At 36.9% G+C, this 22,097-nt stretch overlaps 1 protein-coding gene across 1 annotated transcript in view; it reads right to left on the bottom strand.

Moving 5' to 3' along the window:
- The window catches only part of il1rl1 (interleukin 1 receptor-like 1), a 35,938-nt gene extending 29,810 nt beyond the window's left edge, over positions 1-6,128 (bottom strand). The window contains exon 1 of the mRNA XM_034693278.1: positions 6,033-6,128. The gene's annotated coding sequence lies outside the window, so the exon portion shown is untranslated. The remainder of the gene's footprint in view (positions 1-6,032) is intronic.
- Between the last annotated feature and the right edge of the window lie 15,969 nt (positions 6,129-22,097).

Genomic DNA, 22,097 nt, shown 5'->3' with positions numbered 1-22,097 from the left:
TTTGGTCTGCATGCCAATATGTATGAAAGGTGCTTTGTAACTAAAGTTTAGTTGCGTTGATTCAAATAAACACAGGAGAAAGAGGAAGTTAAGGCAAAATTCAGAAATCCCCTGTTTTTTTCCCTCCTTTCTAGTAAATGTGTCAGTTATTCTGGTTTGCAATCAAATGTAAATAGACTCCTGGATCATATTTTCCAGGGAAATATTGAGTATTCATAGTTGGATGTCAAATGTTGGAGCAACATTACAAGAAGTAGTTTCCTTCACAATGAGAGCATCAGATGGGCGTGGGCGATTTTCAGACAGGAAAAACACCCTCCTATGGCCTTAATGTGTTTTCCACCACAGCAACCCAAGTTTTCCAAAAGTTGAATCATGTGCTACCCCCCAAACGTTACGGGGAATAAGAACGTTTCAGTACAACAACAAGAAGAGTTAATGCAAAACACAATAAAAAAGTGAAAAACTGAAGTCTCTTAAGCTGTTGTTTATTATTATCTAAGACACGGACATCGTAACCCTTTAATTATGTTTTTGAGTTTCTTTAACCGCAGAAGAAACAGAATAATGAGGAGCATCTCTGCATCTCTCCTGAGAGCGATTTATCACAATAATGAAAAAACACTCAGGGAAGAATCTCTTTCAAAACAAAGAAGATAAACCAAAACTGAGCAAACCACAAAGGAAGTCATGAACTCATTTACATGTTTCTGGTTTCATGTCACTTCAACTTGTTCTGGTTTTAATATCACGTCTGATCCAGTAAAGGCTGAAGAGCTTGTAGACACAAGGGTGCGTCCAAGAGGGGGGTCAGGTCGCACATCCATGGTGCCCCAAAAACCTTGAATAAAGCCTCTACACACTGCAAATCATTGTTCTGCCATCACTATGCCATGGTACTGACAATAGAGTGTATAATAAATGGACATAAGGTACATTTCGACCAAGAGTTCCAGGGTCTTTTAGCCCCCAGAACTACTTTACCCTGAACTAAAAGGTTCCTGTGCCCCCATTGTTGTCTGCGTTTCGACTGCAGGCTGAAGTCCTGAGTAGATTGTGCAAATCAGGCCAGTGATGTATGGAGAAAAAAAAAAGTAAATGCACTACACCACCAGACCAGTAGAGGGCAGTAAAACAAAGACGAACACCATTCATCACGGACACCATAGAAGCAGACGGACAGGCAGGTATCATTATGAGCAACACAACAGTTAGCCTGTTAGCATGGAAGAGACTCAGCTGGCACTGTTTTAGGTGGTTCTATATTTCATCACAGATGGATTCACTGAATCAACACGTGAGAGGAGATAAGCGCGAGTAGCAAAGCCACACACACACACACACACACACACACACACATACACACACACTCAGACATGCACTCTGCTCTGGAAAGGTACTTACTGACTATCCTTTCTTACAATTGCATATGTTTATTTTTGTGCATCTAACTGGCTGCAAAGAACACAAAATAAAAATTGTAATTGTTTTTTTCAAGCACAAATAAAAAAAAACAAGAACCATCAAAGTTTAAAATAGAAATGTAACTTCTGTATGATACTCTAAAGTTAGTATGTAGCAGATAATGATAATACAGCTACAGTATGTACTGATGTGTCATACTTCAAACTTCATGCCCTCCCCCTCCCAAGTTTGACCACACCAGCCAAAAACAACCGGTGAGACAAAATAAGAAAGACGGTGAGAAACCCGAGTGAGTAACAAAGTCAAACATCAGTGGCATCATTATCTCAACATCTGCGCAAACAGGAAGTTGAAAATATCATACCCCACAACATAATCTACACAGGATAGGGGGATCTTATCTCATGTGCAGCAAGTTCCTTCCCAGCTTCAACAACACAGATAGCACTCAGCTCTCAGGTCATTCAGACAACAGCAGCCCTGAAACAGCCTCAAATTCAAAGACTCATCATCTCAACCTTAGACATGTTGTTATGAAGTTTGATTGACATTTAACATTTAAATTTAACATTTAGATTCAACATATAGATTTAACATTAACATTTATCATTTAACATTAAAATGTAACATTTAACATTTAGATTGTTATTTAACATTTAACATTTAGATTGTTATTTAACATTTAGATTGTTATTTAACATTTAGATGTATCATTTAACATTTATATTTATATTTAACATTTAGATTTAGAATTAGCATTTATGTTGGAAATTTAACATTTACATTTATATTTAACATTTATATTAAACATTTATATTTAACATTTAGATTAAACATTTAGATTTAACATTTAGATTTAACATTAAGATTCAACATTAAGATTTAACATTTATATTTATCATTTAACATTACCATTTAACATTTAACATTTAGATTGTTATTTATCATTTAGATTTAGAGTTAGCATTTATGTTGAAAATTTAACATTTACATTAAAAATTTATACTTAACATTTAGGTTTAAAATTTATATTTAACATTTAATCTAAATGTTAAATGTTCAATCTAAATGTAAATGTTAAATATAAGTCTAAATGTTAAATGATAAATATGAATCTAAATGTTAAATGTTAAATTTAAATGTTAACTGATAAATATGAATCTAAATGTTAAATGTTAAATATAAATGTTAAATATAAATCTAAATGCTAAATGATGAATATAAATCTAAATGTTGACATTTATCATTTAACATTTAGATTTACATTTAACATTTAGATTTAACACAGTCACAAGCACAGAAGAAAAAGGTTTTCTTTCTTTTCTTTTGCTGCAAGAATAAATTGCATTAATATTTGACAGTTTGTGACAAACATGACACAAACCAGAAATACATATGCAGACAAGAGAAAGAAGAAAAAAAAAAAAAGAAAAAAAGAAGAAAAAAAAAGAGAGAAAAAGAAAAAAAAAAAAGATTTAACATTTAGATTGACATTTATCATTTAAAATGTAGTCTAATATTTAACATTTAGAATTAGATTTGACATTTAGATTTAGATTCAACATTTAGATTTAACATTTAGATTGACATTTATCATTTAAAATGTAGACTAATATTTAACATTTATATTTATATTTAACATTTAGATTTAGAATTATTATTTATGTTGGAAATTTAACATTTACATTTATATTTAACATTTATATTAAACATTTATATTTAACATTTAGATTAAACATTTAGATTTAACATTTAGATTTAACATTAAGATTCAACATTAAGATTTAACATTTATATTTATCATTTAACATTAAGATTTAACATTTAACATTTAGATTGTTATTTATCATTTAGATTTAGAGTTAGCATTTATGTTGAAAATTTAACATTTACATTAAAAATTTATACTTAACATTTAGGTTTAAAATTTATATTTAACATTTAATCTAAATGTTAAATGTTCAATCTAAATGTAAATGTTAAATATAAGTCTAAATGTTAAATGATAAATATGAATCTAAATGTTAAATTTAAATGTTAACTGATAAATATGAATCTAAATGTTAAATGTTAAATATAAATGTTAAATATAAATCTAAATGCTAAATGATGAATATAAATCTAAATGTTGACATTTATCATTTAACATTTAGATTTACATTTAACATTTAGATTTAACACAGTCACAAGCACAGAAGAAAAAGGTTTTCTTTCTTTTCTTTTGCTGCAAGAATAAATTGCATTAATATTTGACAGTTTGTGACAAACATGACACAAACCAGAAATACATATGCAGACAAGAGAAAGAAGAAAAAAAAAAGAAAAAAAGAAGAAAAAAAAAAGAGAGAAAAAAAAAAAAAAAAAAAAAGATTTAACATTTAGATTGACATTTATCATTTAAAATGTAGTCTAATATTTAACATTTAGAATTAGATTTGACATTTAGATTTAGATTCAACATTTAGATTTAACATTTAGATTGACATTTATCATTTAAAATGTAGACTAATATTTAACATTTATATTTATATTTAACATTTAGATTTAGAATTAGCATTTATGTTGGAAATTTAACATTTACATTTATATTTAACATTTATATTAAACATTTATATTTAACATTTAGATTAAACATTTAGATTTAACATTTAGATTTAACATTAAGATTCAACATTAAGATTTAACATTTATATTTATCATTTAACATTAAGATTTAACATTTAACATTTAGATTGTTATTTATCATTTAGATTTAGAGTTAGCATTTATGTTGAAAATTTAACATTTACATTAAAAATTTATACTTAACATTTAGGTTTAAAATTTATATTTAACATTTAATCTAAATGTTAAATGTTCAATCTAAATGTAAATGTTAAATATAAGTCTAAATGTTAAATGATAAATATGAATCTAAATGTTAAATGTTAAATTTAAATGTTAACTGATAAATATGAATCTAAATGTTAAATGTTAAATATAAATGTTAAATATAAATCTAAATGCTAAAATGATGATGCTAAAAGAAAAAAAGAAAAAAAAAGAGAGAGAAAAAAAAAAAAAAAAGATTTAACATTTAGATTGACATTTATCATTTAAAATGTAGTCTAATATTTAACATTTAGAATTAGATTTGACATTTAGATTTAGATTCAACATTTAGATTCAACATTTAGATTTAACATTTAGATTAAACATTTAGATTTAACATTAAGATTCAACATTAAGATTTAACATTTATATTTATCATTTAACATTAAGATTTAACATTTAACATTTAGATTGTTATTTATCATTTAGATTTAGAGTTAGCATTTATGTTGAAAATTTAACATTTACATTAAAAATTTATACTTAACATTTAGGTTTAAAATTTATATTTAACATTTAATCTAAATGTTCAATGTTCAATCTAAATGTAAATGTTAAATATAAGTCTAAATGTTAAATGATAAATATGAATCTAAATGTTAAATGTTAAATTTAAATGTTAACTGATAAATATGAATCTAAATGTTAAATGTTAAATATAAATGTTAAATATAAATCTAAATGCTAAAATGATGATGCTAAAAGAAAAAAAAAGAGAGAAAAAAAAAAAAAAAAAAGATTTAACATTTAGATTGACATTTATCATTTAAAATGTAGTCTAATATTTAACATTTAGAATTAGATTTGACATTTAGATTTAGATTCAACATTTAGATTTAACATTTAGATTGACATTTATCATTTAAAATGTAGACTAATATTTAACATTTAGAATTAGATTTGACATTTAGATTTACATTCAACATTTAGATTTAACATTGATTGTAACTTAAATAAATTTGTCACAACAAAATGAAATGTGAGGAAGATCTCAAATATTGCTCTAAATGTGATTTTTTAAAAAGTGACTTTTAAAAATATGTTGATGGAGCTTAAAGTGGAGAAATGTTGCTGTTATTTCAGTGAGCACAACTTTACAAACGGTGCCTCATAGAGACGAGAGGCAGAGGACATTAAAGCAAAAAGAAGTAATGCTCAAGTTTCCCATGTAACCTGTGATGTATATATAAAGCAACATTTCCATGATTCAGTTACTTTTTGATACTAACTAGAGACTGAATCTGATATTTATCCAAAAAAGAAAACATAGAACACCTCTGGAGTTCACCCAAGCTTTAACCACACATGCACCACACTCCTGAAAACACCTCTACATTTCTCTGGCTGGGCTGCAGGTAGGAACAGAGACAGGCACAATTTTCACCCCCCCCCCCCCCCCCCGGCTTCACTTGTTCCTACCAGGCTTACAGGAAAATACATGCAAGAGGTTTAAATGAGCCTTAGTCTGAACACAGCAGGTAATACCCAGTTAATGCAAAGACTGCAGCACAAAGACGTGGGATAGAAACACTAGAAAGCATTAAAAAGGTGTTTAAAAAGGTGATAAATGTATATGAATATCACTCAGTTTAATTATATATACTGAGTGCATGACTAAAGACAGATTAGCATATATAAAATATACTTTTTACACTCTATTGCTTTATGATTGATTCAGATTTAGTGACAGTTTCATGACATAAAGCTTCAGACTGCAGAATAAAAGTCTGTCTTACCTGATGAAAGTGTGTGTTGGCAGCAGTAGTGAACTCAGCCTGACTCTGTGCTGTCTCCCTCCTCTGCCTGACTTTATATCTTCTCTGCCAGTGCTGAGCTCAGCTTCAGCTTCACATAAACCTCACATCACACCGACGCAAGAGAAAGGGAGACTCATTCATGAAACGTAATCTCCCTCCCTCCCTTTGTTTTCTGAGTTTCACTTCTAGTTTTCATAATGATACAGAATCACACACACACACACACACACACACTTGAATGCATTACTGTAGACCTGAAGGAAATAATGATGAAAAAGTAACCACATTGTTAATAATTAACTCATCACCCACTTGACTATAGGGTGCCTTTGAATGAATGTGTGTGCGCGTGCTACAAACTTTTCACCTAGTAAATATTGATTTCACAGGGGCGCTGTGATATTTATATTGAGTCTTTTTGGCGCTTGAACTTTTTAAAAAATTCATTCATTCATCTTTTGTTTGTTTCTTGTGTAACTTTCTCTTTCTATGTTTCTCTCCATCTCCCCCTCTCTCTTCAGAGCTCACATTTCTATACCGATAATAATCAGATCTTAACAATACGCACCCCAAAAATATATGATTTCTTACATTATAATCATATACATCTTTTTAGTTTTTTTTTTTTTTAAATCCACCACAAATATATACTCATCTTCATACCCAGCCTTATCTGTTTTATTATCATTCTATATTATTTTTTCATTTTATTTTATTTTTAATTTGTGTTTTTATTGTGTTTTTTTTCATTATTGTTATTGTTGTTTTTCCCTTGATTTCTTATTGTTTGGATGTTATTCCTGCTGTATTTTGTTTAAATGTTAATTAATCATTTTTTTAATGACTTGTTTGTCTTTCCTTTCAATATGTTGTTCCTATTCGTGCCTTGTTACTTTTCCCCCTCTCTCTTCAGAGCTCACATTTCTATATCAATAATAATCAGACCTTAACGATACACATCCATATTTTTGAAAAATATGATTTCTTACCTTATAATCTTATACATCTTTTTTTCATTTTTTTCAATCCACAACAAGATATGCACTCACCTTCATACCCAGCCTTATCTGCTTTATTATCATTAGTTATTTATTTATTTATTTATTTATTAATTATCATTATTTATTTATTTATTATCATTATTAATTAATTAATTAATTAATTAATTAATTAATTAATTAATTAATTAATTAATTAATTTATTTATTTATGTATTTATTTATTTATTTATTTATTTATCAATTTATTTATTCAATTATTTATCTATTTTAATTTAATTTAATTTTTATTATTATTTCATTTTCATTATTCTTACTGTTTGGATGTTATTCCTGCTCTATTTTGTTTAAATGTTAATTAATATTTTTTTTTATGACTTGTTTGTCTTTCCTTTCAATATGTTGTTCCAATTTGTGCCTTGGTACTTTTTTATTTTATCTACTCTGTCACTCAGACACCCCCTTCTTGGAAAGCATATTTCTTGCACATTAAATTATCCCATGTAGAGTCCAGAATCTGGAGGTGGGGGTGTTGGCCAATGACATATCGTGAGACTAATGAGATGTTTTTGGGTGGTAACGGAGAAATGTCATAGAAGTCGGAGCCAACAAGACGATGACTGTGAACACTGGGTTGTGAAGATGAAGTGGAGAGTTTGGCATGAAATGACGGCATGAGTGAAAAGCTATACTTAAAAATGACATTAGTGATCCGATAGGCCAACAATGAGGCTGCGTCGCAGTGAAGCTGGATTTCCATAAAAGGGTCATGAAGTAGTTTTTAACTTTGAAAGTGGCACATCTGAGCGGCTACATTCAAATCTTCATAAAGGACTGAAACAGACGTGTGTTCAAATTCAAAGTAATAAAAAGTAAAAATGCAACATCACATTGGAAGAAAGCCATGAGCAGTCTTCTCGAAACCAAGCGGCAAGCTTTGAAAATATGAAGCCCATGCAGAAGTGTTAAAAGCTGCAGTTCCTCGAGTGTCCACTTGATGCTGGCTCCGGAAGTATCGGAAACCACACACACACCAATTCAAAGAAGACGATCCTTACTGCAGAAATAAACATGTTTACAGCCTGGTACAAAAGACAATAGCTCATTTCTCAGGCGGCACACACTGTACCTAATGGTTCAGAAGATATTAAGATTACGAGTTTTGCCCAAATAAGGACATGACTGACTTGACTGACAGGCGGGAACACATAGCTGTTGGCTAGGAGACTCAAACCCCGCCTCTTTATGTCACACTATCAATCAATCAATCAATCAATCTTTATTTGTATGGCGCCAAATCACAACAAACGTTATCTCAAGACGCTTTTACAAACATAGGAGGTCTAGACCACTCTATGTCAAATTCTGAACAGAGACCCAACTTCAAGACAGGGTAAGACTCAGTCTGACCCCACCTTAATCCACCATGAGCATTGCACATCGCAGTATTTAGCTAGTTACAGTGGTGAGGAAAGACTTCCTTTTAACAGGCAGAAAACTCAGGCAGAACCAGACTCATGTTAGACAGCCATCATGCCTCGACCGAGTTGGGTCTGGAAAGACAGATAGAGGGGAGTAAGAGAGAGAAGTGATAGTGATGAGACGAGTAGTAGAAGCTGTTGCCGCTGGAGTCCAGCATGTCCGTATCAGCTGGAGTCCACACTAAGTTTGGTTGAGTTCAGCATTTCCAATATGGCTGCCGCCGACGATTGGCTTCAAAACAGCGCTCAGGAACAGATGGGTGACGTCACGGATACTACGTCCATTACTTATACAGTCTATGATTGAAACACATCCCAAAAGATTTAAACATAAGTCCCGACTGATAGAGGAAATAGCCAATCATAGCTGAGGATTTTGAGGTGGCATCAAGGGTGGCTAGGGGGGCCATTCCACCCTGGGTCCCTCCTCTGGATCTGCCCCTTTAATCAAGATCCAGTCAGGCAAAGTCTCTAACTTTACAGAATGGGTCCTAACTTTAAAAAAACGCCCTCTTTTAAATGTTGTATTTTCATGTCGTATAATATCTGGAGACATCATGACTTCATAGTGTAACTTGAAGGCAGAGCTGATACTCAAATACAGCTGCGTCTGACTCCTCGAAACTGAGCACAGGTGATAACTGTGGAACAGATATTTGGGCTTGTTTGCCCAGCTGTGCATGTTTTAGATATATTTACATATCAACTCAACAGACATTGTGTGACATAGAACATTCCCAAGAACAAGACACAGAACGTAGTTTTGGGTGTAATGCATGTATTGACATGGCAGCATGACTCAGAGTGTATCGGGTCTCCTGGGTGTAGCTGAGCAGAGTGTTTTTCCTTGCAGTTGCCAAGTGCTTGCGTGGGAATGTTGCGTCTCTGAAGATCATACAACCATTAAAGCCTCAACCTGTGTCATAACTTTGTTGCGGAAAGGGGAGTAACACTAACACACCACACTATTACATGCATGAGTAAGTGTGCAGGATGCTTAACTATTACTGGATTCTTGGGATGGGAGATTCCCCGTAATGAACTCGTGCATGTCAAAACAAAAACAAATGATGCAACATTAAGGATTCTCACTAAGTTAGAAAGCACTTAGAAAGCTCTTCCCATTGAATAGACTCGTGGAGTAAATTCTCTTAGTACTTAGCGAGAAGTTAAGTAGATGTCTTTAAGTGCTTCCTCTCAGTGCAGCTCATTTTCTGCAGGCAAGTTACGATTTAAAACCACAGTCACAACACTTACACTCAGTTTATTGTAGTTTCCATGTTAGGGTAGTGTTGCTTATTTAAAGCAGTGTGTCACAAGAATCTCTGGGAAAAAAACAACCTGAAATGAGTGAGCCAGACTCAAGGAAATGACAGCATATGATATTCTATGGCCACATTCTCTGATGAATGCAAGTTTCCAAAAAAATTCCCTAGGAAGGATGTGTCTGTCAGAGCTTCCGAGTCCATCCCTAACCATCACAAAGACTCATCCTTATCAAACACCTGTACAAACTCCATTGTCTTCTTCTTCATGGGAAAGTGCAACAATGCTCCTTAAATGATCCAAAGCTTGATCCGTAAGGCAACTGGACTGGTAGAAGTTCTTAAATGAGTTTCACCTCTCTTCAAGAATTTCTACCAGTCCAGTTGCCTTACGGATCAAGCTTTATATTACCATGACCTGGATGACTGAGAACCTTTACAGCTCCTTAAATGAGTGCCCCCTTACTCTGCATCACATTTTTACAGACAAAATGATAATATCAATAATAATAAGAATAATAAGAATAATAATGATATAACAATACATAAATACAAAGAGCTGTCCAAGGACACCAGGAAGAAAATTGTGGACCTGCACCAGGCTGGGAAGAGTGAATCTACAATAGGAAAGCAGGTTGGTGTGAATAAATCAACTGTGGGAGCAATTGTAAGAAAATGGAAGACATATAAGACCATTGATAATCTCCCTCGATCTGGGGCCCAACGCAAGATCTCATCCCGTGGGGTCAAAATGATCATGAGAACGGTGAGCAAAAATCCCAGAACTACACGGAGGGACCTGATGAATGACCTTCAGAGAGCTGGGACCAAAGTAACAAAGGCTACCATCAGTAACACACTACGCCGAGAGGGACTCAAATCCTGCAGCGCCAGGCGTGTCCCCCTGCTTAAGCCAGTACATGTCCAGGCCCGTCTGAAGTTTGCCAGAGAGCATATGGATGATCCAGAAGAGGATTGGGAGAACATCATGTGGTCAGATGAAACCAAAATAGAACTTTTTGGTAAACACTCAACTCGTCGTGTTTGGAGGAAGAAGAATGCTGAGTTGCATCCCAAGAACACCATACCTACTGTGAAGCATGGGGGTGGAAACCTCATGCTTTGGGGCTGTTTTTCTGCAAAGGGGACAGGACGACTGATCCGTGTTAAAGGAAGAACGAAGGGGGCCATGTATCGTGAGATTTTAAGCCAAAACCTCCTTCCATCAGTGAGAGCATTGAAGATGGAACGTGGCTGGGTCTTCCAGCATGACAATGATCCCAAACACACCGCTCGGGCAATGAAGGAGTGGCTCCGTAAAAAGCATTTCAAGGTCCTGGAGCGGCCTAGCCGGTCTCCAGACCTCAACCCCATAGAACATTTGTGGAGGGAGTTGAAAGTCCGTGTTGCCCAGCGACAGCCCCAAAACATCACAGCTCTAGAGGAGATCTGCATGGAGGAATGGGCCAAAATACCAGATACAGTGTGTGCAAACCTGGTGAAGACTTACAGGAAACATTTGACCTCTGTCATTGCCAACAAAGGTTATGTTACAAAGTATTGAGTCAAACTTTTGTTATTGACCAAATACTTATTTTCCACCATAATTTACAAATAAATGTGATTTCCTGGATTTTTTTTCTCATTTTGTTTTTTTTCTCATAGTTGAAGTGTACCTCTGATGAAAATTACAGACCTCTCTCATCTTTCTAAGTAGGAGAACTTGCAAAATCAGTGGCTGACTAAATACTTTTTTGCCCCACTGTACTGTATACTACTGTGTACTATATCAAGATACAGACTGACAGCAGCTGTTTGGCTGTTTACACTCAACATGAGTCCCTTAGCGCTCTAAGGTTCAGGTTCAGTTTTACAGGGGCACTGGCCCCTGTTAGCCCCTCCCCAGAACCACCACTGGTTAAAGGGAAATAAGCTCCTGTGATGCATAAGTATGATCCTCCATTCGTCAAGTTTTTATAATCAAAAATGTAAATCAGTACAAAGTAAATTTGATGCACTGCTCCTTTAAAAGAAAAAAAGCTCTGCAGTTCAAAAACCTGGTCAGAATCAGTGTTAACTCATTGTTATTTCACCTAACAGACTGTGGCTGAGTAAAGATGACTCTGTTGTCTGAGTCGTCCTCTGCGTAGTGTTGGTCTTCAGGCCATGAGGCACAGATGTGACTCTGATAGTCATTTGGGGTTTCTGATTCACTGGGTGATAGTTTCCTAAAAGTTCCACTTTGAAATAACTTTGATCAAAGACAGATGACGCTGCTCAGTTGTTTAATTCAATGTATCAACTCTCCCACAAATGTAGTTCTGTTTTTCTTTAAAGTCTACTTCCTGATATCTTCAGAAATGCGTTGCTTAATGGAATTTTAATTTTAGCTCATTCTATCATACATGCATGCTGACCTTCTGGTTCCCCTTTTTGATGGACTCTCCTAACCTTTCGACATCATGAAGTCTTAATTCAGGCTCACGATTGCTTATTGGAGAACATCCTCTTCGTCATACAACTGAGGCATCCCCTCTGACCTGTGAGTAAAATCTCCCTGCTTTTAGATGTGCGTGAAGCTTTACTCTAGACCCGTAATGTTTCCGATTCCTCATGCTCAATCATTTCTACCCTGACTCATTGTGTACGCTAAATGACAGGAGACAGGGATTTGTCATCAAATCTGAAATGAAAATAGAAGACATGGTTGCTCTGCTGGAATGGTTATATGTCAGTTTAACCAGACGCAACTTTATATCACAATTGTCTCATCCAGGACGGAGACGAGTCTGCTTACAGACAGGAGGTGGAACAGCTGGCTCTCTGGTGTAGTCAGAACCATCTGGAGCTGAACCCGCTCAAGACGGTAGAGATGACAGTGGACTTCAGGAGAAAGCTGATTCCGATTCTGATTCTGATCTCCATTTACCAGATCAAAAAACTGACAAACCACACCGTATTAAGATACCATCATTCATCTGTGTTTGTTTGCATCCAGGTGGTAGAGCATCATAGCATCATGGCTGCAGTCATTAATGGCCCTGTCACACCTTGACGATTTAGCCAGCGTTTTCCCGACGTATTAAAATGCCTCTAAAACGCTGACATACGCTGAATTGCAGGAACACAGCCTTCCTTTAATTCAACAACAGCAGCTTTATCGTTGAACACCACCAGACTCTGACATGCTGGCTTCAGCTTCTGTTTCAGAGGCTCTGCTGTTTGACACTGAGTGAGGGCTCCAAGGCTTCTCACACTCACACACACGCAGACACACAGCTCTAAAGCTGTGTCAACGGTCGCATAACTTACCTACAACTCATAGTAGGCGTATGCCGGACGTTTGATCCATACGCTGCAGACTCCTCACCGTACTACGATGTATACCAGCGTGCTCTTAACTCATACAAAACTTACCTATAACTTATGCAACGTAAGCCAGTGTACTCTACAATTTTTTTATACGCCGGCATATGCTGGCTGAATTGTCAAGGTGTGACAGGGCCATTAGTGGAGCTGAAGATCACTGACAGCTTCATTCAGAGGTCGGCTTGATGCTACTTCGTGCTTGTCCTGCAAGCTTCATGTATCCCCCCCTTGCTATGATACTGTCGTGTTGTTTCTTTAAATTATGTTTAATCCCATGGTGCTATTTGTGCCCTAATTATTGTGTTTTCTCCCCACACTCTTCTTTGTTGTAGTGATGGGAATTCCGGCTCTTTTTAGAGAGCCGGTTCTTTTGGCTCGGCTCACTACAAAGACTCCCAAGATTTTTTCTTGTTTGAATGACTGTATTACCTAAAACAATGTTAAAGGTGACATATCATGCAAAATGGACTTTTTAATGGTTCTTTACCTGAAATATGTGTCCCTGGCATGTCTACAAACCCCCCGAGAATGAAAAAAATCCATTCTGCCCCTGTTCTGATTTCTCCACCTTTCTGTAAATGTGTGTGAAACGAGCCGTTTCAGACTTCCGTGTTTTTGTTACGTAACAACAATATCCGGTCTGTCACGGAGTCAGAGCTCGGAGCTTGTTCAGCCCATAGACTGTATAAAATAATACTGAATCCCTCCTCCTATTTTCATTACCTGCACACATGTGTGGTAACAAGGAGCTTAGGAGGGAGGCATGCTAGTTGTAGGCTGTCTTAATAAACACAAGGGTCGGTTTTACTCCCCACGTCTGCAGATTTGAAGATCTAGTGGATGATTTTTATTTGTCATGGATAAGTACTAGCGCTAATTAGCATAGCCACATAGCTACATCTTCATAGCTGTAGCTGTGTACCAAGACACACAAGAAACACTAAATATGTGACTAATCCTTCAGAAAGGTCCTGCTGCCTTTCTGGTAGAGGTCGGTTTTACTCCCCACGTCTGCAGATTTGAAGATCTTGTGGATGATTTTTATTTATCATGGATAAGTGCTAGCGCTAGTTAGCATAGCCACATAGCTATATGTTCGTAGCTGTGTACCAAGACACATGTCGACATACTGATAAATAAAACAACAAGAAACACTAAATCTGTGACCAATCCTTCAGGAAGGTCCTGCTACAGGCGCCTCTCCGTCAGGATCAGATTCTGGATCAGATGAAGTAACGTGATCTCTGAGCAGCCGTGTATATTCAGCCAACATGTAAACATTAGATCAACGTGCTGGAGAGCCGAGGGCACATCCACTTCCTGAGGGGGCGTGGTCAGAGAGAAAACAGAGTGTTCTGAGGAGGACTGAAGAAGAGGGATTTTCAGGCAGACCAAAATCTGATTTCAAAGTGTTTTTTTGAGCATAAACTTTAAAGACATGTTTTGGGGACCTCTTAGACCAATATATGTTGATGAAAAAAACGTGATATGTCACCTTTAAATTATATGTCAAATGAATTACTAATGTAAAAAACATACATTATATCAAATGTGTATCATTTAAAAGGCTTTATCTATATACTCAACATGGAGCAGAGTTCTACAGAAATTTAATTATAAAGTACAAAAAACAAGACTCATCTCAATTAGACAAAAAGGTCCAATCTCTGATGTCTGTATATTATTTATAAACTTTGAAACACCTTCATTAACAGCAGGTTCCCTTCACTGTCTGTATTCTTCTAACTGCCTGACTGAGATGATGATCCTTCACAGACAGATCTAATGTGCCTTTGCAGTATGACACATTCATACTGGACTGGATTCTGTCCAGTGATATTAGTAAAGGCAGCCAGTGAGAGCAACTTTCAGTTACCGGTCACTACAAAGAAACTTAAACCATGAGCGGTGGTGATGATAGCAGCAGGGTTTAAAGTTGTGACAATTACCTTGTTTATTTTTAAAGGTGTGAACCACAGAGAGGAAAAGAAGGAGAGTTGAATGAGGTCAGTTTCATGTTAAATCGACCGCAACAATCAAGATAAGAATCCATTACCATGGAACAATAACTGCTGTGAAATCACTGGGGCTATTCTTCTTTAAACTGTGTAAACAAATCATTTAAATCAATAAAATAATCTTTTAACCAAGTTTTTTGCCATCTTGTTTCCATCTTAACCCTCCTGTTACCCTCAAATTTATCAGTTACCCTTGGGATCATTTAAACCTCCAGAAACTGATTGTTATCCAGTGTTACGTGTCTGCAAGCCACATGACATGAAGGTCAGAGGTCATGGACAGGGACACTAACAAAAAGAAACTTAAAACCCTCAAATACAAAGAAACGTAAGGCCGTTGGGGTCTAAAAGGTGGAGTGGAGGTGTAAAGCTCCACATCCACCCACTAATTCTACTGCAAAGAGTAGACAAACTAAGGAACAGGCCTAAACCAATCTGAAAAAAAAAACTCTCCTGAGAGATCAACCCTCTTTTTAATCATCCTTTTGCAACCCTCCTCTCCTCCACAATACACCCACAAACATACACACTCTTCAAACCAAACCCAGAGAAAACAACTGAAGGTGTTGTCTTCTCTGTTGCACACCTAACTGAGGGAAAGGAGCTCCTTTTATTGAGCAGCCAGGCTGATGAGCTCAAGCTGGGTGCAATGAGGGCAGGTGCTCTCAATGATGGGCTCGTCAGGAGCCCTGGAGGTCTCAGACTACCCCCATCTTTAACAAGTTTATGTGTCAGGTACTTTATATGTCAGGTACTTTATGTTTCTTTGCTGACTACCTAAACAGCTCTTTAAATAAAATATATTTCAACCATAAACATAATTTGAAAGCATTCAGAAGGACTTTATTTGTAAAACAGAACATCAAACTGCTGCAGGTTTGTCATGCTCTCATTGGCCCTGCCTTGTTTCTATGTTATCAAAACGTATGACACAGGACTCATCATGGAATGTCTTTAGAGACATGGTGGCTGGAAATATTATATCTCAATATGAAGGTTGTTTTCTGTTGTGTGCTGGGGGAACTGCATGACTGCAAGAGAGGGAAACCTGCTCGACAAACTGGTCAGGAAGTGTGTATCAGTGATGGGGAGGGGGGTGGACTCTGTTGGAGAACTGGTGGAGAGCAGAATGAGGAGCATGATGAAGTCCATCCTCAGTAACAGTAGTCACCACCTGCATGACACTGTGGTCGCTCAGCAAAGCAGCCGCAGTGACCGACTCTTCTCCATGCGCTGCAGGACTGAGAGGTTCAGGAGGTCGTTCATCCCGGATGCAATAAGACTTTACAACGGATCTCATTAATGTGCACTTTATTAATACTACTGATTGTAGCTTTTAACCTATTTTATTCACATTACCTTGTTGATGTTACCATACTGCCTGACTTTGAGAGTGCTTGGTTGTGTATGGCACACACTGTATGCTGCTGGACACCCGAATTTCCCCTGTTCTGGATGAATAATCTATCTATCTATCTATCTATCTATCTATCTATCTATCTATCTATCTATCTATCTATCTATCTATCTATCTATCTATCTATCTATCTATCTATCCATCCATCCATCCATCCATCCATCCATCCATCCATCCATCCATCCATCCATCCATCCATCCATCCATCCCTCCCTCCATCCATCTATCTATATACCCATCCATCCATCTATCTATATACCCATCCATCCATCCATCCATCCCTCCCTCCCTCTATCCATCCATCCATCTATCTATATACCCATCCATCCATCCATCCATCCATCCATCCATCCATCCATCCCTCCCTCCCTCTATCCATCCATCCATCCATCCATCCCTCCCTCCCTCCCTCCCTCCCTCTATCTATCTATCTATCTATCTATCTATCTATCTATCTATCTATCTATCTATCTATCTATCTATCTATCTATCTATCTATCTATCTATCTATCTATCTATCTATCTAGTGACCACAACATCATCCAAAACAAATGTTGATATTTCTTATGTTATATACAGCTAAAACAGCTTGGGGTCAAAGTGACCCCAATGAACACCAATGCCTAAATTTTTTTTTACAGGAAATTGGAACATATCAACATTTTCATTTTATGTTTCCCCAGTTGTCTCCATTAAATTAGGAAAAGTCATGAAATATGAAGCCAAAAAAATGATGTTAGTCATTAATTTAGAGACGTTAGATATTGAATGGGGTCCAATTGACCCCAAGGATAATAGGAGGGTTAAGTTAGTAGCTGAGTAATAAGAGGCTTCAGGGTGAAGAAGACCCCTCAGCTTGGCGTCAGGGTCTTATCCCCCCCTGTCAGGAATCTATTTCCTATAAATGAAGTTAAGGTGTTAACTTAAATTCAGGAGCAGGACCACGCCTAAACCACACCCTTAATCACCTGACAAGCCTACTCAAACGTAGCCAGCCTACTCCAACTGCTTGTCCGTGATTCTTCAACCCACCCTCCCTCACCTTACTCTACTGCACTTAACCTATTTCCTTATTCTCTCCTACTCAACCTGTGCTCGCTTCTTCTATGCCCTTGTCCACTTCCAGGTACAACCTGGGTCCAGATCAGCTCTGGCAGGATAATGCTGAGACGGAACCCCCATCCTGAGTCTCCTTCTGCTGGGCCACACTACGCACAACTAATTCATTAAATGTTCAAACTTATATCCTTGTGTGGCGTGGTCCTTGCTAGTGAACTGCCTGCTAACCATCAGTATCAATCAAGCAATCAATCAATCAATCAATCTTTATTTGTATAGCGCCAAATCACAACAAACGTTATCTCAAGATGCTTTTACAAACATAGGAGGTCTAGATCACTCTATGTCAAATTATGAACAGAGACCCAACTTCAAGACAGGGTAAGACTCAGTCTGACCCCACCTTAATCCATCATGAGCATTGCACATCGCAGTATTTAGCTAGTTACAGTGGTGAGGAATAACTTCCTTTAACAGGCAGAAACCTCAGGCAGAACCAGACTCATGTTAGACAGCCATCATGCCTCGACTGAGTTGGGTCTGGAAAGACAGATAGAGGGGAGTAAGAGAGAGAAAGGTGATAGTGATGAGACGAGTCGTAGAAGCTGTTGCCGCTGGAGTCCAGTACGTCCGTATCAGCTGGAGTCCAGATCGTCCGCAGCAGGAGGACGTCTACGGCAGCTCAGAGGAATCTACGAGACAAGGGAGCTCAGGGACTCCAGAAAGGTCTATGGTTAGTAACTTTAATGGGACAGGGAGAGTTAAAGTAAGTGATGAAGAGGTTGGGGTGAAGGGGGTGAGCTAGGATCCCAGTGTGTCAGTGCGCCAGTTCCCCCAGCAGTCTAGGCCTATAGCAGCATAACAAAAGCTGGTCCAAGCCTGAGCCAGCTCTGACTATAAGCTTTGTCAAAAAGGAAATCCCTTACGTAATGTTCACAAAAGATGTTTGCCCTTTAGTCTGCAGTATGTGCTTCAAGGTGGAAATGTATTCTCCTGCTGTACAGACTTTGTGTTTCATCTGACACATGTGACTTTTTATGTTGCATATTCCAGCATTTAAGTTGTAATGAAACAAACAATCACTGCGCTGTGTTGGATTGATGTGACACAAGCTGGAAAAACACATGCTCACCTTATTTTGAAATTTGAGAAAGTACTGAGTCAGTGGAGTGACTGAAATGACTATCAAAGAGACAAGTTGTTCTGACTCATGATGCACGCTGAGTTCGCTTGGATTAATTATTGCTCTCAAGTTCTTGGTTCTCAGCAGGACAACAGGTGAACATTGTCATCAAAACTAATTAAGATTCATCACTGGATTCCTGTGGTTACTTAATGAAAGCAGATGAGTTGCAGCTGGTTGAGATGTCACAGACGACAGGCTGAGAGCAGCAGAGGACCGGTGAGTGGAATAATACTGAGAACCAGGAGCTGAGTTTTGACTCAGTTGTTACGGTGTTGTGTTCTCTGGAGCCATATTCACTGACTTGATTTAGTATAAATAACATTTGATTTTAGTCTCTACTCCCTGCCGCTGCCTCGTGTTTTGACCTCCGGTCCCTCATGAGGCTGTGTTTTTTTTTAATTCTGTGGTTAAACTTTCCTCCTTCAAACTGAGGCACTGCACACCCACACAAACCTGCAAAACCATACTTCAGATGTCTGTTTAGTTCGAGTTCAGGGGATTGGGAAAGTACGTGAGATCATGCAGGTAAAAAAACACAGACTGAAATTCAAGTCGTAAAACTCTAAAAAGCAGCCTCTGTGGAAATTCTGAACAGGATGCACAAGACTAAAGGACTTGTTGACAGTGAAAGTGTGTTTTTCCACTAAGATGTTTCGATTGTGTGAATATGTGACGACATCTACATTATCTAGTTTCACACAGCACCACACACAACTTGCACAAGTAAAAGCAAGATAGGAAAGGCGTGATATGAAGGTGATCGAGCCCCTGAGCTTTGGAGCTCCATGCCAGATGATCTTAGCTGAGTGTGTGTCCTCTTTTAAATCTTAACTAAGACGTTTGTAAGGCTTTCTCTGATCTAGTGTGAAGTTAACATTAATTTGTTTACTTTTCTGGTTATTTTTACTTCATGATATAACTGTTTTATCAACTTGTTTGACCCTGTTTTTTTTGTTTGTTTGAAAAGCCAATTATTTTTAGACTTTATTTGTGTTTTTCTTAATTCAGAGTTACATATTATACTCAGTTGAGTGGTCGTGGAATAATTGGACAAAAAATGGCCCCCACCCTGAATACTTTTAAAGGTGACATATCATGCAAAATGGACTTTTTAATGGTTCTCTACCTGAAATATGTTTCCCTGGCATGTCTACAAACCCCCCCGAGAATGAAAAAAAAAATCCATTCTGCCCCTGTTCTGATTTCTACACCTTTCTGTAAATGTGTGTGAAACGAGCCGTTTCAGACTTCCGTGTTTTTGTTACGTAACAACAATATCCGGTCTGTCACGGAGTCAGAGCTCGGAGCTTGTTCAGCCCATAGACTGTATAAAATAATACTGAATCCCCCCTCCGTTTTTCATTACCTGCACAAATGTGTGCTAACAAGGAGCTTAGGAGGGAGGCATGCTAGTTGTAGGCTGTCTTACTAAACACAAAGGTCGGTTTTACTCCCCACGTCTGCAGATTTGAAGATCTAGTGGATGATTTTTATTTATCATGGATAAGTGCTAGCGCTAGTTAGCATAGCTACATAGCTACATGTCGTAGCTGTAACTGTGTACCAAGACACACGTCTACATACTGACAAATAAAACAACAAGAAACACTAAATCTGTGACCAATCCTTCAGAAAGGTCCTGCTGCCTTTCTGGCAGAGGTCGGTTTTACTCCCCACGTCTGCAGATTTGAAGATCTAGTGGATGATTTTTATTTGTCATGGATAAGTGCTAGCGCTAATTAGCATAGCAACATAGCTACATGTTCATAGCTGTAGCTGTAGCTGTGTACCAAGACACACGTCGACATACTGATAAATAAAACAACAAGAAACACTAAATCTGTGACCAATCCTTCAGAAAGGTCCTGCTACAGGCGCCTCTCCGTCAGGATCAGATTCTGGATTAGATTCAGAGGGTTGAAGTAACGCGGTACTGTGAGCAGCCGTGTATATTCAGCCAACATGTAAACATTAGATCAACGTGCTGGAGAGCCGAGGGCTACATCCACTTCCTGAGGGGGCGTGGTCAGAGAGAAAACAGAGTGTTCTGAGGAGGACTGAAGAAGAGGGGTTTTCAGGCAGACCAAAATCTGATTTCAAAGTGTTTTTTTGAGCATAAACTTTAAAGACATGTTTTGGGGACCTCTTAGACCAATATATATTGATGAAAAAAGCGTGATATGTCACATTTAAATCACGCCTTAAAACCCATTTTTACTCCCTGGCTTTCAATACAGCATGAGAGTTTGTGTTGGTCTCTGTTTGTCTTTGAATTTACTGTATTTTAAATTTTACTATTTTTTATTTCTACTGTTTGTATTTGTTGTGCAGCACTTTGGGAACCTTGTTGTTTTTGAAATGTGCTATATAAATAAAATGGATTGGATTGGATTGGAACCCCACCCCCCACCCACTATCAGGATGTAAAGTCATGGTTCAGGATATATCACTGAAATCAAAAACAGCAACCTATCACAACCACTGAAGAGAAAAGAAAGAATGCAGAGCTGAACAAAAACCTCATCTAGAAATAAGTAGTTAATTAATCTATCTAATCTACCCACATAGATCTGCCTGCACAGACATGTGTACTCATAGACACACCTGCATAAGTGCACACATACACACATACCCATAAAAACACATATGCATACACATATATACATCTACCCTTGCTTTTTTGAGTTTTATTGTTTTTTGTTTTTCCACAAACAGAAGAGAATTAAATCAAATCATACATCTTGCCTTCAAATCACATTGCGCATTTAAAATAAAACATTAAGAGTGGATTATATAAAGACATTTACATTAGAAAGAGAAGAGAAGGAAGTAGAGAAAAACAAACAAAAAAAATAAAATACATAAATAAATAAATAAATAAAACAACATACTGCCACCATATCATACCGTACATTCCAAACAAGGAAAACCCAGCTGCCAGACCACTACCCCCCCCCCCCCGGTCGATGTCATGCATATTGCCATTGTAATACGTTTTCACATACCAAGTACAAGCAAATATTATACCTGATTAAAAAAAAGGCAAAGCCAGCTAAGCTATACCAACATTAGAGACTCAATAAAACAAAGAAAAAGGAGGATGCTTATTGATTAGCTCTCTGCAGGTTTGGCCATTTTATGTCGTTTTGTCCGCTCATCAGAAGTTGAGTCAGTTCTTTAGGTAAATGACTGAACACAGGAGACCACATGTCAATGAAGTGCCTCTCACTACCCCTCAGAACCGCACTGAT

This window comes from Notolabrus celidotus, chromosome 10 (assembly GCF_009762535.1).
Source record: "Notolabrus celidotus isolate fNotCel1 chromosome 10, fNotCel1.pri, whole genome shotgun sequence".
Taxonomy (NCBI): domain Eukaryota; kingdom Metazoa; phylum Chordata; class Actinopteri; order Labriformes; family Labridae; genus Notolabrus; species Notolabrus celidotus.
Note: the sequence above shows the minus strand (reverse complement) of the source record. Positions and strands in the feature narration are given on the sequence as shown.